Below are 13,036 nucleotides of genomic sequence, written 5' to 3'. Positions count from 1 at the left end.
TTTTTAGTTTTTTATGGAACCTCCATACTGTTCTCCATAGTGGCTGTTGGGATTGCTGGGTCATATGGTAATTCTATTTTTAGTTTTTTATGGAACCTCCATACTGTTCTCCATAGTGGCTGTATCAATTTACATTCCCATTAACAGTGCAAGAGGGTTCCCTTTTCTCCACACCCTCTCCAGCATTTACTGTTTGTAGATTTTTCTAATGATGCCCATTCTAACTGGTGTGAGGTGATATCTCATTGTAGTTTTGATTTGCATTTCTCTAATAGTTAGCAATGTTGAGCATCACTTCCATGTGCCTCTTAGCCATCTGTATGTTTTCTTTGGAGAAATGTCTATTTAGGTCTTCCACCCATTTTTTGATTGGGTTGTTTGGTTTTTTGATATTGAGCTGCATGTGCTGTTTCTATATTTTGGAGATTAATCCTTTGTCCATTGATTCATTCACAAATATTTTCTCCCATTCGGAGGGTTGTCTTTTTGTCTTGTTTATGTTTTCCTTTGCTGTGCAAAAGCTTTTAAGTTTCATTAGGTCCATTTGTTTATTTTTGTTTTTATTTCCATTACTCTAGGAGGTGGGGCAAAAAAAAGATCTTGCTGTGATTTATGTCAGAGTGTTCTTCTTATGTTTTCCTCTAAGAGTTTTATAGTGTCCAGTCATCCATTTAGGTCTTTAATCCATTTTGAGTTTATTTTTGTGTATGATGTTAGGGAGTGTTCTAATTTCATTTTTTACATGTAGCTGTCCAGTTTTCCCAGCACCGCTTATTGAAGAGACTGTCTTTTCTCCATTGTATATCCTTGTCTCCTTTGTCATAGATTAGTTGACCATAGGTGCATGGGTTTATCTCTGGGCTTTCTATCCTGTACCATTGATTTATATTTATGTTTTTGTGCCAGTACCATATTGTCTTGATTACTGTAGCTTTGTTGTGTAGTCTGAAGTCAGGGAGTCTGAGTCCTCCAGCTCCACTTTTTTTTTTTTTTTCCTCAAGATTGCTTTGGCTATTTAGGGTCTTTTGTGTCTCCCTACAAATTTTAAAATTTATTGTTCTAGTTCTGTGAAAAATACCATTGGTAATTTGATTGTGATTGCATTGAATCTGTAGATTGCTTTGGGTAGTCATTTTCAAAATATTGATACTTCCATTCCAAGAACATGGTATATCTCTCCATCTGTTTGTGTCATCTTTGGTTTCTTTCATCAGTGTCTTATACTTTTCTGAGTACAGGTCTTTTACCTCCTTAGGTAGGTTTATTCCTAGGTATTTTATTTTTTGTTGCAATGGTGAATGGGATTGTTTCCTTAATTTCTCCTTCTGATCTGTCATTGTTAGTGTATAGGAATGCAAGGATTTCTGTGTGTTAATTTTGTATACTGCAAGTTTACCAAATTCATTGATGAGCTCTAGTAGTTTTCTGGTTGCGTCTTTAGGATTTTCTGTGTATAGTATCATGTCATCTGCTAGCAGTGACAGTTTTACTTCTTCTTTTCCAATATGTATTCCTTTCTTCTCTGATTGCCATGGCTAGGACTTCCAAAACTATGTTGAATAAAAGCACCTTTCCAAAATTTACAAACAGCTCATGTGGCTTAATATCATCAAAACAAACAACCCTATCAAAAAATGGGCAGAAGAGCTAAATAGACATTTCTCTAAAGAGGCCAAGAGGCACATGAAAAGATGTTCAACATCACTAATTATTAGAGAAATGCAAATCAAAACTATAGTGAGATATCACCTCATGCCAGTCAAAATGGCTATCATCGAAAAATACACAAACAATAAATGCTGGAGAGGGTGTGGATAAAAGGGAACCCCCCCACACACAAAAAGTGGTGAGAGTGGACATCCTTTTCTTTTCCTGATCTTAGAGGAAATGCTTTCAGCTTTTCACTGTTGAGTATCATGTTAGCTGTAGGTTTGTCATATATGGCCTTTATTATGTTGAGGTAGGTCCCCTCTATGCCCACTTTCTGGAGAGCTTTTACCATAAATGGGTGGTGAATTTTGTCAAAAGCTTTTTCTGCATCTATTGAGATGATCATATGGTTTTTATTCTTCAATTTGTTGATGTGGCATATCACACCAGTTGATTTGAAGATATTGAAAAGTCCCTGCATCTGTGGGCTAAATCCCACTTGATTGTTATATATGATCCTTTTATTGTATCGTTGGATTCAGTTTGCTAGGATTTTGTTGAGGATTTTTGCGTCTATGTTTATCGGTTGTTAGGGGCTGCTTTTATCTTTCCTGGCATTTCTCACCATAATTAATGTTAAAATAATTTGTTTACTATTTAGAAAATAAACAGACCTCTTTAATTATATTCCAAACTAAAGAGCAAGGAATTAAAAGTAAGCAGGCAAACCGAGGTATATGTTAACCTTCAGGTGACAGGGGAAGATCTTTCTAAATTTAAGAAGAAGGAAATTTCACAGATTGATCCTTGAATATAATATCTGTTTATCAAGACACCCATGTATAAAGCAAACAGATAAGTGTCAAATTGGTAAGTTTTGTTAAATTTCACCAAAAGAGAGATTGATTAACGTCCCCAATATATAAAGAGAGCCACTAAAGAGAGACATACACTTTGACAGAAACATGGACAAAACCCCTGATTAGCAATTCATGGAAGAAATAGAAATAGCCAATAAAGATGAAAAACTAGTATGTTTATTGATTATTTTTTAATTTGAGATACCTTTCTACTTATCAGATTATTTCTGGTTGAAAAACAAATGCTACCTGGAGATGGAGAGGCGATGGAGCTGGCTGCTGTCTTGGTGGACCCCAGAGATACAGCCCATCTGGGGTTTGTGTTCATAACAAGTTCCCAGCAGATGTCGCTGCTCTCTGAAAATTATGAATGGAAGCAACAAATCACGGTAGTGTGTCTCGCCAACAAAAATCACAGCCATTTACAGATTATATTGCAGTTGTTGCAGATACCTTGAAATATTGTTTATGTTTATCACTTCTTTGCAATTACATCATTTGTTAGTCCTACTGCTCTATCTTGTTATTTACTGTATAATAAGTATATGTTACTATTTGGTTGAACCATGTGAAGTTACTAGTGGTTGTTAGACCATTTTGACATAGAAAAATGGCCCACCTAAATAAAATTTGTTTTAGTTTTGGATAACCAAGGGTTAATACAATAACTTTCCTTTGTAATACTGTGTATTTTGAATGTACCTCAAACATTCTGAGAAAGTGTCCATGGTACAAAAAGGGTTAAGACCCCTCCTTTGGTGCAATGGTATTCTTCCTTGGCTGCCCATTACAGTCACCCACAAGCCTTACATTCTTTTATCTTGCTCCCAACTGAGAGCTTTTGATTTAACTGGTCTGGGGAAGGGCCAAAGCAACTTTTAAAAGATATTCATGTGATGGATAAAGAAGATGTGGTATAGACAGTATTAGCCATCATTTTTAAAAAACTTGACCATGGAGGGCGGAGGGTATAGGATGGAGAAGACACAGATAGAAGCTAAATTGTTTTAAATATACCTTGTTCTGTAGCCTTGACTCTGAACCCATGTAAATATTTTACATAATTATAAAAAAATTAAAATTTCAAAAATTTCTCAAAACAAAAGATGTGTGTGTGTGTATACATATACATATATATATATACATATATATATGTAATGGAATATTACTCAGCCATAAAAAGGAATGAAATATTGCCATTTGCAGCAACATGGGTGGACCTAGAGATTATCATACTAAATGAAGTCAGACAGAGAAAGACAAATATATATCACATGACTTATATGTGGAATCTTAAAAAATATATACAAATCAACTTATTTACAAACCAGAAGCAGACTCACAGACATAGAAAACAAACTCATAGTTACCAAAGGGGAAAGGGGAGGTGGAGAGGTGAATTAGTAGTATGGGATTAATAGATACACACTGTTATATATAAAATAGATGAGCCGCAAGGGTTTACTGCATAGCACACGGAATTATATTCGCTATCTTGTAATAACCTATAATGGGAAAGAATCTGAAGCTGCACACCTGAAACTAACACAATATTGTAAATCAACTACAATTAAATACAAAATAAATAAATAAAATAGATTCATGTGATTCCGATAGGCAGCTAAAGTTTGGAACCATTGCTTGTGATGACCTCTTCTCCACCCTCCTCAAATCCCCAGGGCAGGAAGAGCAAATTGAAATGAACTGCTAATCCAGCTGGGAAAGCCTCAGAGTACAGGGTAACCCTCTCTCCCCAGCACACCGTTAACAAACTGGAGAAAGGCCCAGACAGACTCTGTGGGCCTTGATCAGTGGGTCTTTTCAAGTTGACTGCTTAAAAGCCACCCAGGTTGCTTGTTGATGGAGCAGGTTTGGGGGGGCGGGGCCTACCTTCAGAGGGTCTGATTTAGTACATCAGGTGTGGGATCAGGAAGTCATTTTTCCAAAAAGCTGCTGGGAGATGGTGGTGCAGGTGAGCCACCCGCATTTGGAGAAGCACTGCTTTGGGGGTGCTTTTCTCTCTCTTCATGCTTGGTTCAGCCCCCCTGCAAAGCCTGCCCCAGTGCCTCCTACTCAATAAGCACCTCTCACTCTCACTTGGAAGCTGAGTCCCTCCCATGGCCATGCTGACTCAGTTGCCTCTCAACAGCTTTCTGCTGCCTTGGGGTGTGGGGTGCCTGGAGAAAGGAAAAGTACTAAGTCCCAAGGGAAGAGCCCCATTCACCACCCCTTACTTCTAGTAAACACTGAGGAGGTACAAAGCTTAAGTTCTTCCATCCTCTGACCTCTCTCTGCCCACCTGAATAGCTTCTTGTCCTTTGCCTCCAGCGCCTCCCATCTCCTCCAGCCCTGCACTCAGTGACCGCCATCCCACCCTCTTCCCTGAGGCCCTGTGTTCTGCCCTCTCCTGCCTTCCATGTAACTGGCACCTTTCATCCTGCATTGCCAGTCCGCACTGTCAGTGACCTCAGTTTCTTCCACCTTTATCTTACCTTCCGCTTTGTGGCTGCAGAGCCATGTTCCCCCTGCTGACTGGCAGGAGAAGTGGGCATCCTTCCCAACTGTTTCTTGGAGAAAAAAGATCATCAATGGTGCAGTAGAGGTGAGGAGTTAGGTACCATCCTTGGAGTTTGACATCCAGCAAGATTTTGTTGTTTTGTTTTATTTTTTATTTTTATTTTTTGACTGCACAGTGGGGCATGCAGGATCTTAGTTCCCCGACCAGGCATTGAACCTGTGCCCCCTGAAATGGAAGCGTAGGGTCTTAACCACCAGGGAAGTCCCACATCCAGCAAGTTTTGACCTCACCTGGCCTTGGGGGTGCCTCTGAGATTTTTCTATTCCTTGTTTTGAAACTCTCTATGCAGGTTAAAAACATTAAAATCCCCAAGGGCCCTCCCCTGTGTGAGGCCTTCTTGTAGCTCAGAGAGTGGCAGCTGGTGGTTCTAAGGGTGAGGCAGGACTGAATTTGGAAGTCAGCAAGCCTCGTGTTTGTGCTGCAGTTGGGAAGCTGGTGCAAATGGAGAGCTGATGAAAACTGAGCCCTGGATTGTTAGGTCCCAAGAAGGAGGGGCATGAAGGAAGAATTAATCTGTTCTAGAGAAGTGACTGGGAGATCAGGTGTCACTCACTGAATCTCCTCTGGAAGGTACACAGGACCTTCACTCCTAGAGAATCTTTGGGACAGTGTTCTCCTTTTACACCCATCTTGGGACCTCTGTTGAGCACAGATGCTCTTTTAGCCTCACTTGTCCTTCCCCATCTATACTCCTTGCACACCCCATAACCAGCCCCACTAGAACTGCTAGGAAATATACTGGGGCTCCAAACCTTCTCTGGCAGCGGTGATGACCATCAGCCCATTGCTCCCCTCCCCACAGCAGTCTGATTCTCCAGGCTCCTAAAATAGATGCACCTGAGTCAGAATCACCCAGACCCTGTTAAACCTGTGGGTCCTAGGGCTCCTCTCCCGACTTCCTGAATCAGAATGTTTTGGGGTGGAGCTCATGAATCTGCATTTGTGACAAGGCCGTGGGCAATTCTGAAGCATCCTAAAGGGTAAAGACCAGCTCCAGCACTTCCTGCTGTGGGGGCTTCTTTTTTTTTTTTTTTTTCGCTATGCGGGCCTCTCTCACTGTTGTGGCCTCTCCCGTTTTGAAGCACAGGCTCCGGACGCGCAGGCTCAGCGGCCATGGCTCATGGGCCCAGCCGCTCCGCGGCATGTGAGATCTTCCCGGACCGGGGCACGAACCCGTGTCCCCTGCATCGGCAGGCGGACTTTCAACCACTGAGCCACCAGGGAAGCCCCTGTGGGGGCTTCTGAAGCTCTGCCCACCCTGCCTTCACCTGTCTTGGGGCCTTGCCTGCTGATTTGTGATTGTTTCCAGCTGTCACTTGGCAACTTGGCCTCCCTGAGAACAGCATTCATCTTTGGTCTGCAGTGCCTGGCCCTTAGCGAGCTCTGATCCATGCTCCTCTTTCCTCCCACACCAACAGCAAATGCCTGATAAAGTCTCTCGTGGAGGCTAGTAGAGGAGGTAGGGAGAGAGGGCTGCAGGAGAAGCACAAGCCGCTGGATTTTTAACTGGTTGATGCACACAGTGGTTTGGGGTCCCTCTGGAGCGGAATTTCCAGCAGCCCCGTCCACTTCCACAGTCTGGAGGAGCTGCTGCGTCTGCAAGTAAAACGTGAGTGACCATAACTGGGACAGGGCAGGGCCCCTCTCAAGAGCAGAAATAGAATTCCTTGTGAAAACGGTTCAAGTTGGAGATAGGATGTGATAGGTTTCAGTCCGAGGGTCCACTGGTCCAAAAACCACCTGAACATCTCCAGGGTTGTGGGAAGGCGGCAAAACAGTGGCCAGGGTAAGCTTTAATATACAAGCTCTACTTGAGCTAGGTGACATGCTTCACTGTTCCCCAAACAAAACACAAAGCTCCCCGATGTCAATCTGGCTGCGCTGGCTACAGCACATTCTGAATGGTTTCGGAAGGAAGTGATGGTGATCCTACTTTAATCTAGAGTCTGCAGGGAAGGGGCAGGCAGTGGGCTCAGCACTGTATTTCAGCATCCTGAGGGATAGCTTGTCCAAATGGACAAGCCCTAGGGCAGGCTAGGAGACTAGGACGAGCTACTGCCACAATCCAGTTGCCCATGATGGTGTCTCAGACCAGGTGATAAGAAATGGTGCAATTCTGGGTTTACTGGGGAGGTAAAACTGATAGAATCTGCAGACAGACTAGGCTGAAATGGGACAAAGAGGAGTTAAAGACGGCACCAAGGACTTGAGCAACAGGAAAAATGAAGTGAGTTAGCATTTCCTGCAAGGGCGGGGAGCAAGCTGCAAGGTTGGGGAGAGGGTAGGATGTCAGAGGCTCCCTTGTCTTCAGATTATGTTTGCTGGGCCTCTTAGGCGTCCTGGTTACTCTCACCACCCATCCACGCCACCATTCCCTTTTGCCTACACCTGAGAAATGATCTCCTGACCTGTCTCCCTACCCTCACTTTTTAAAAAAATTTTATATATGTATAGTTGATTTTAAATGTTCTGTTACAATGTTCATTGCAGCACTATTTACAATAGCCAGGACATGGAAGCAACCTAAGTGTCCATTGACAGATGAATGGATAAAGAAGATGTGTCACATATGTACAATGGAATATTACTCTGTCATAAAAGAAATGAAATTGAGTTATTTGTAGCAAGGTGGATGGACCTAGAGACTGTCATGCAGAGTGAAGTAAGTCAGAAAGAGAAAAACAAATACTGTATGCTAACACATATATATGGAATCTAAAAAAAGGGGGGTTCTGAAGAACTGAGGGGCAGGACAGGAATAAAGACAGACATAGAGAATGGACTTGAGGATATGGGGAGGGGGAAGGGGAAGCTGGGACGAAGTGAGAGAGTGGCATGGACATATATACACTACCAAACGTAAAATAGATAGCTAGTGGAAAGCAGCCACATAGCACAGAGAGATCAGCTCGGTGCTTTGTGACCACCTAGAGGGGGGGGTAGGGAGGGTGGGAGGGAGACGCAAGAAGGAGGAGATATGGGGATATATGTATATGTATAGCTGATTCACTTTGTTATAAAGCAGAAAGTAACACACCATTGTAAAGCAATTATACTCCAATAAAGATGTTAAAAAAAAAACATGATACAAACAGATGGGGAGATATACGATGTTCTTGGATTGGAAGAATCAATATTGTAAAAATGACTACACTACCCAAAGCAATCTACAGATTCAGTGCAATCCCTATCAAGTTACCAATGGCATTTTTCACAGAACTAGAACAAAAAATTTCACAGTTTGTATGGAAGCACAAAAGACCCCAAAGAGCCAAAGAAATCTTGAGAAAGAAAAACGGAACTGGAGGAATCAGGCTCCCTGACTTCATACTATACCACAAAGCTACAGTAATCAAGAGAGTATGGTACTGCCACAAAAACAGAAATATAGATCAATGGAACAGGATAGAAAGCCTAGAGATAAACCCATGCATGTATGGTCACCTTATCTTGGACAAAGGAGGCAAGAATATACAATGGAGGAAAGACAGCTTCTTCAACAAGTGGTACTGGGAAAACTGGACAGCTACATGTAAAAGAATGAAATTAGAACACTCCCTAAGACCATACATAAAAATAAACTCAAAATGGATTGAAGACCTAAATGTAAGGCCAGACACTATAAAACTCTTAGAGGAAAACATAGCAGAACACCCTATCACATATATTACAGCAAGCTCCATTTTGACCCACCTCCTAGAGTAATGGAAATAAAAAAATAATAAACAAATGGGACCTAATGAAACTTAAAAGCTTTTGCAGAGCAAAGGAAACCATAAACAAGACGAAAAGACAGCCCTCAGAATGGGAGAAGATCTTTGCAAAGGAAGCAGCTGACAAAGGATTAATCTCCAAAATATACAAGCAGCTCATGCAGATCAATATCAAAAAAACAAACAACCCAATCCAAAAATGGGCAGAAGACCTAAATAGACATTTCTTCAAAGAAGGTATACAGATTGCCAACAAACACATGAAAGAATGCTCAATATCACCAATCTTTAGAGAAATGCAAATCAAAACTACAATGAGGTATCACCTCACACCAGTCAGAATGGCCATCATCAAAAAATCGAAAAACAATAAATGCTGGAGGGGGTGTGGAGAAAAGGGAACCCTCTTGCACTGTTGGTGGGAATGCAAATTGATACAGCCATGATGGAGAACAGTATGGAGGTTCCTTAAAACACTAAAACTAGAACTACCATACAACCCAGCAATCCCACTACTCGGCATATACCCTGAGAAAACCATAATTCAAAAAGAATCATGTACCACAATGTTCATTGCACCTCTATTTACAATAGCCCGGAGATGGAAACAACCTAAGTGTCCATCAACAGATGAATGGATAAAGAAGATGTGGCACATATATACAATGGAATATTACTCAGCCATAAAAAGAAACAAAATTGAGTTATTTGTAGTGAGGTGGATGGACCTAGAGTCTGTCATACAGAGTGAAGTAAGTCAGAAAGAGAAAAACAAATACCATATGCTAACACATATATATGGAATCTAAAAAAAAAATGGTTCTGAAGAACCTAGGGGCAGGACAGGAATAAACATGCAGATGTAGAGATGGACTTGAGGACACTGGGAGGGGGAAGGGTAAGCTGGGATGAAGTGAGAGAGAGGCATGGACATATATACACTACCAAATGTAAAATAGATAGCTAGTGGGAAGCAGCTGCATAACACAGGGAGATCATTCGGTGCTCTGTGACCACCTAGAGGGGTGGAATAGGGAGGGTGGGAGGGAGATGCAAGAGGGAGGGGATATGGAGATATATGTATACGTATAGCTGATTCACTTTGTTACACAGCAGAAACTAACACGTTGTAAAACACTTATACTCCAATAAAGATGTTAAAAAATAAGAAAATTTTTAAAATTAAAAATAAATAAGTAAATAAATGTTGTTTTAGTTTCATGTATACAGCACAGTGATTCAGGTTTACATATATATCTATATTCTTTTTCAGATTCTTTTCCCTTCTAGTTTATTACAAAATACTGAGTATAGTTCCCTGTGCTATACAGTAGTTCCTTGTTGATTATCTATTTTATATGTAGTCATGTGTATATGTTAATCCCAAACTCCTAATTTATCCCTCCCCCCTTTCCCCTTTGGTAACCATAAGTTTGTTTTTTATGCCTGTGACCTACTCTCACTATTTATTTTCTAACTTCTGTACCCTGAAAGAATACTTAAAAGTGAAAAATCTTATTTTAATTGTGGGTGTGACCCATCTGCCATGGTCTCCTGTTGCCCCTTGGGGAACATCTATCTAGCTCTCTTCTTGTGTCCCCAAGCCCTCTCTGTCCTGCCCCCAAACCTCCTCCAGTCGCTCATTTACCCCAGCCCTGCTGTAATTATCAAGTTCTTGGGGGCTCCCTTGGTTCTGTGGCATGGACTGCACCTTTCCTTCTCCCCAGCCCTTTCTCCTGGGCCATGATGAGACATCGTTCAGGCCTCTCTTCCTTTCAGAGATCTTCCATCCCCTGCTCAGGTAGGGATCCCATCATGCACCCACGTGGCTCCTGAGTTTCCCAGTTCCTAGCTCTCATGCTCCTGCCACATATAAGTGGTCGATGCCTTCACTTCCCACTAGGCCATTAGACCCACACTGGATCCTCAGTCCCCCAGTATAGGGCCTGACACCCTCTGAGCTTTGAGCACATTAGTCAAATCTACCAGTGGATGATTTGCCAAGCACCTGCTGCAGGCGAAGCTTCCTGTTCTCTGAAAGTAAGACCACAGTGGCCTGAGTCTTAGTCAAACTGGGCCTGTCTCTGAGGTCTTGTGCAGGGCCAGTGGCTCTCCATGTCTATTTATCCTGCCTGATTTTGCAGAGGTCCTTGCGCTGCCACATGGGTCTCTACTGTTCCTCATTTCTTTTCTTTACAATTAAGATCACTGCCATATTTCTCTAGGAATTCTGCTGTGGCTCCCTCACCGCATGGTTCTGGAGCTACTAACGTCATGAATGTGGGGACACAGGTCCTAGCCCTCCTTTCTCTGAGATTTTGGAAACCTACGTTCCCCAAATCTAGGCTACCTTTTTCCTTTTTTTTTTTTTAAAATAGATTCCACACATAAGTGAGATGATACAGTACTTATCTTTCTGACTTATTTCACCTAGCATACATAATGCACTCAAGATCCATCCATATTGTCACAAATGGCAGGATTTCCTTAATTTTTATGGCTCAATAATATTCCACTGTGTGTATATTTACTTATATACCACATTTTCTTTATTCATTCATTCATTGATGCACACTTAGGTTGTTTCCACATCTTGGCTATTGTAAATAATGCTGCAATGAACAGGGGAGTGAAGATATCTTTTTAAGTTAAGTGTTTTCATTTTCTTTGGATAAATACCCCAGAAGTAGAATTGCTGGATCATATGGTAGTTCTGTTTTTAATCTTTTGAGGATCCTCCATACTGTTCTCCATAGTGGTTGCACCAATTTACATTCCCACCAACAGTGCACAAGTGTTCCCTTTTCTTCACATCCTTGCCAACACTTACTATCTTTTATCTTTTTGGTAACAGCCATTCTGACAGGTGTGAGGTGATCTCTCATTGTGGTTTTGATTTGCATTTCTTTGATGATTAGTGATGTTGAGCATCTTTTCATATATCTGTTGGCTATCTGTATGTCTTCTTTGGAAAAATGTCTATTCAGATTCTCTGCCCATTTTTAAATTGGATAGTTTATTTTTTTTCAATTAAGTTGTATGAGTTTTTATATTTTTTAGATTAAACCCTTTATCAGATATGATTTGCAAATATTTTCTCCCATTTAGTAGGTTACCTTTTCATTTTGTTGATGGCTTGTTTTGCACTACCTTTTTTCTTATTACTTTATGTTCCAGAGCAGTTTTATTTTTTATTTTGTATGTGTATTTTTTTTTTTTTTTTTTTGGCGGTAAGCGGGCCTCTCACTGTTGTGGCCTCTCCCGTTGCGGAGCACAGGCTCTGGATGCACAGGCTCAGCGGCCATGGCTCACGGGCCTAGCCGCTCCGCGGCATGTGGGATCTTCCCAGACAGGGGCAAGAACCCGTGTCCCCTGCATTGGCAGGCGGACTCTCAACCACTGCGCCACCAGGGAAGCCCAATATATTTTTTAATTGAATAACTTTGACATATAACATTATGTAAATTTAAGGTATGCAGCATGTTACTTTGATACATTTATACATTGTAATGTGCCTGCCATTGTAGTGATATTTAACATATTACATAATTATAGTATAATATTATTGTCTATATTCATTATAATGTGCATTAAATTTCAAATGCTTATTTACTACTTGCTGCAAGTTTGTATCCTTAAACAACATCAGTCTTATCCCCCTAACCCCCATGCCCCGGTAACCACCATTTTACTCTGTTTTTTACCTGTCAGACTTTTTTAGATTCCAAATATAAGCTATGTCATATAGTACTTGTCTTTCTCTGTCTGATTTATCTCACTTAGCATAATGTGCTCAAGGTCCATTTTTGTTGTTTCAAATGGCAGGATATCTTCCTTTTCATGGTTGAATGATCCATGTGAATATATACCACATCTTTTTTATCCATTCATCTGTTGATGGGCATTTAGTCTGTTTCCATATCTTGGCTATGGTGAATAATGCTGAGATAAATGTGGGAGTGCATATAGCTCTACAAAATAATGTTTTTATTTTCTTTGGATACATACCCAGAAGTGGAATTGCTGGGACATATGGTAGATCTATTTTTAATTTTTGAGGAACCTCCATATGGTTTTCCATAGTTGTTGGATGAATTTACATTTCCACCAACAGCAGGATTTCCTTTTTACCACATCCTCACCAGCACTTGTTTTCTCTTGTCTTCTTGATGACACCCATTCTGATAGGTGGGAGGTAATATCTTCTTGTGGTTTTGATTTCCATTTCCTTGATT

Source organism: Monodon monoceros, unplaced genomic scaffold, assembly GCF_005190385.1.
Source record: "Monodon monoceros isolate NGI ecotype Baffin Bay Population unplaced genomic scaffold, NGI_Narwhal_1 Super_Scaffold_12, whole genome shotgun sequence".
Taxonomy (NCBI): domain Eukaryota; kingdom Metazoa; phylum Chordata; class Mammalia; order Artiodactyla; family Monodontidae; genus Monodon; species Monodon monoceros.
This window is presented reverse-complemented; position numbering follows the sequence as displayed.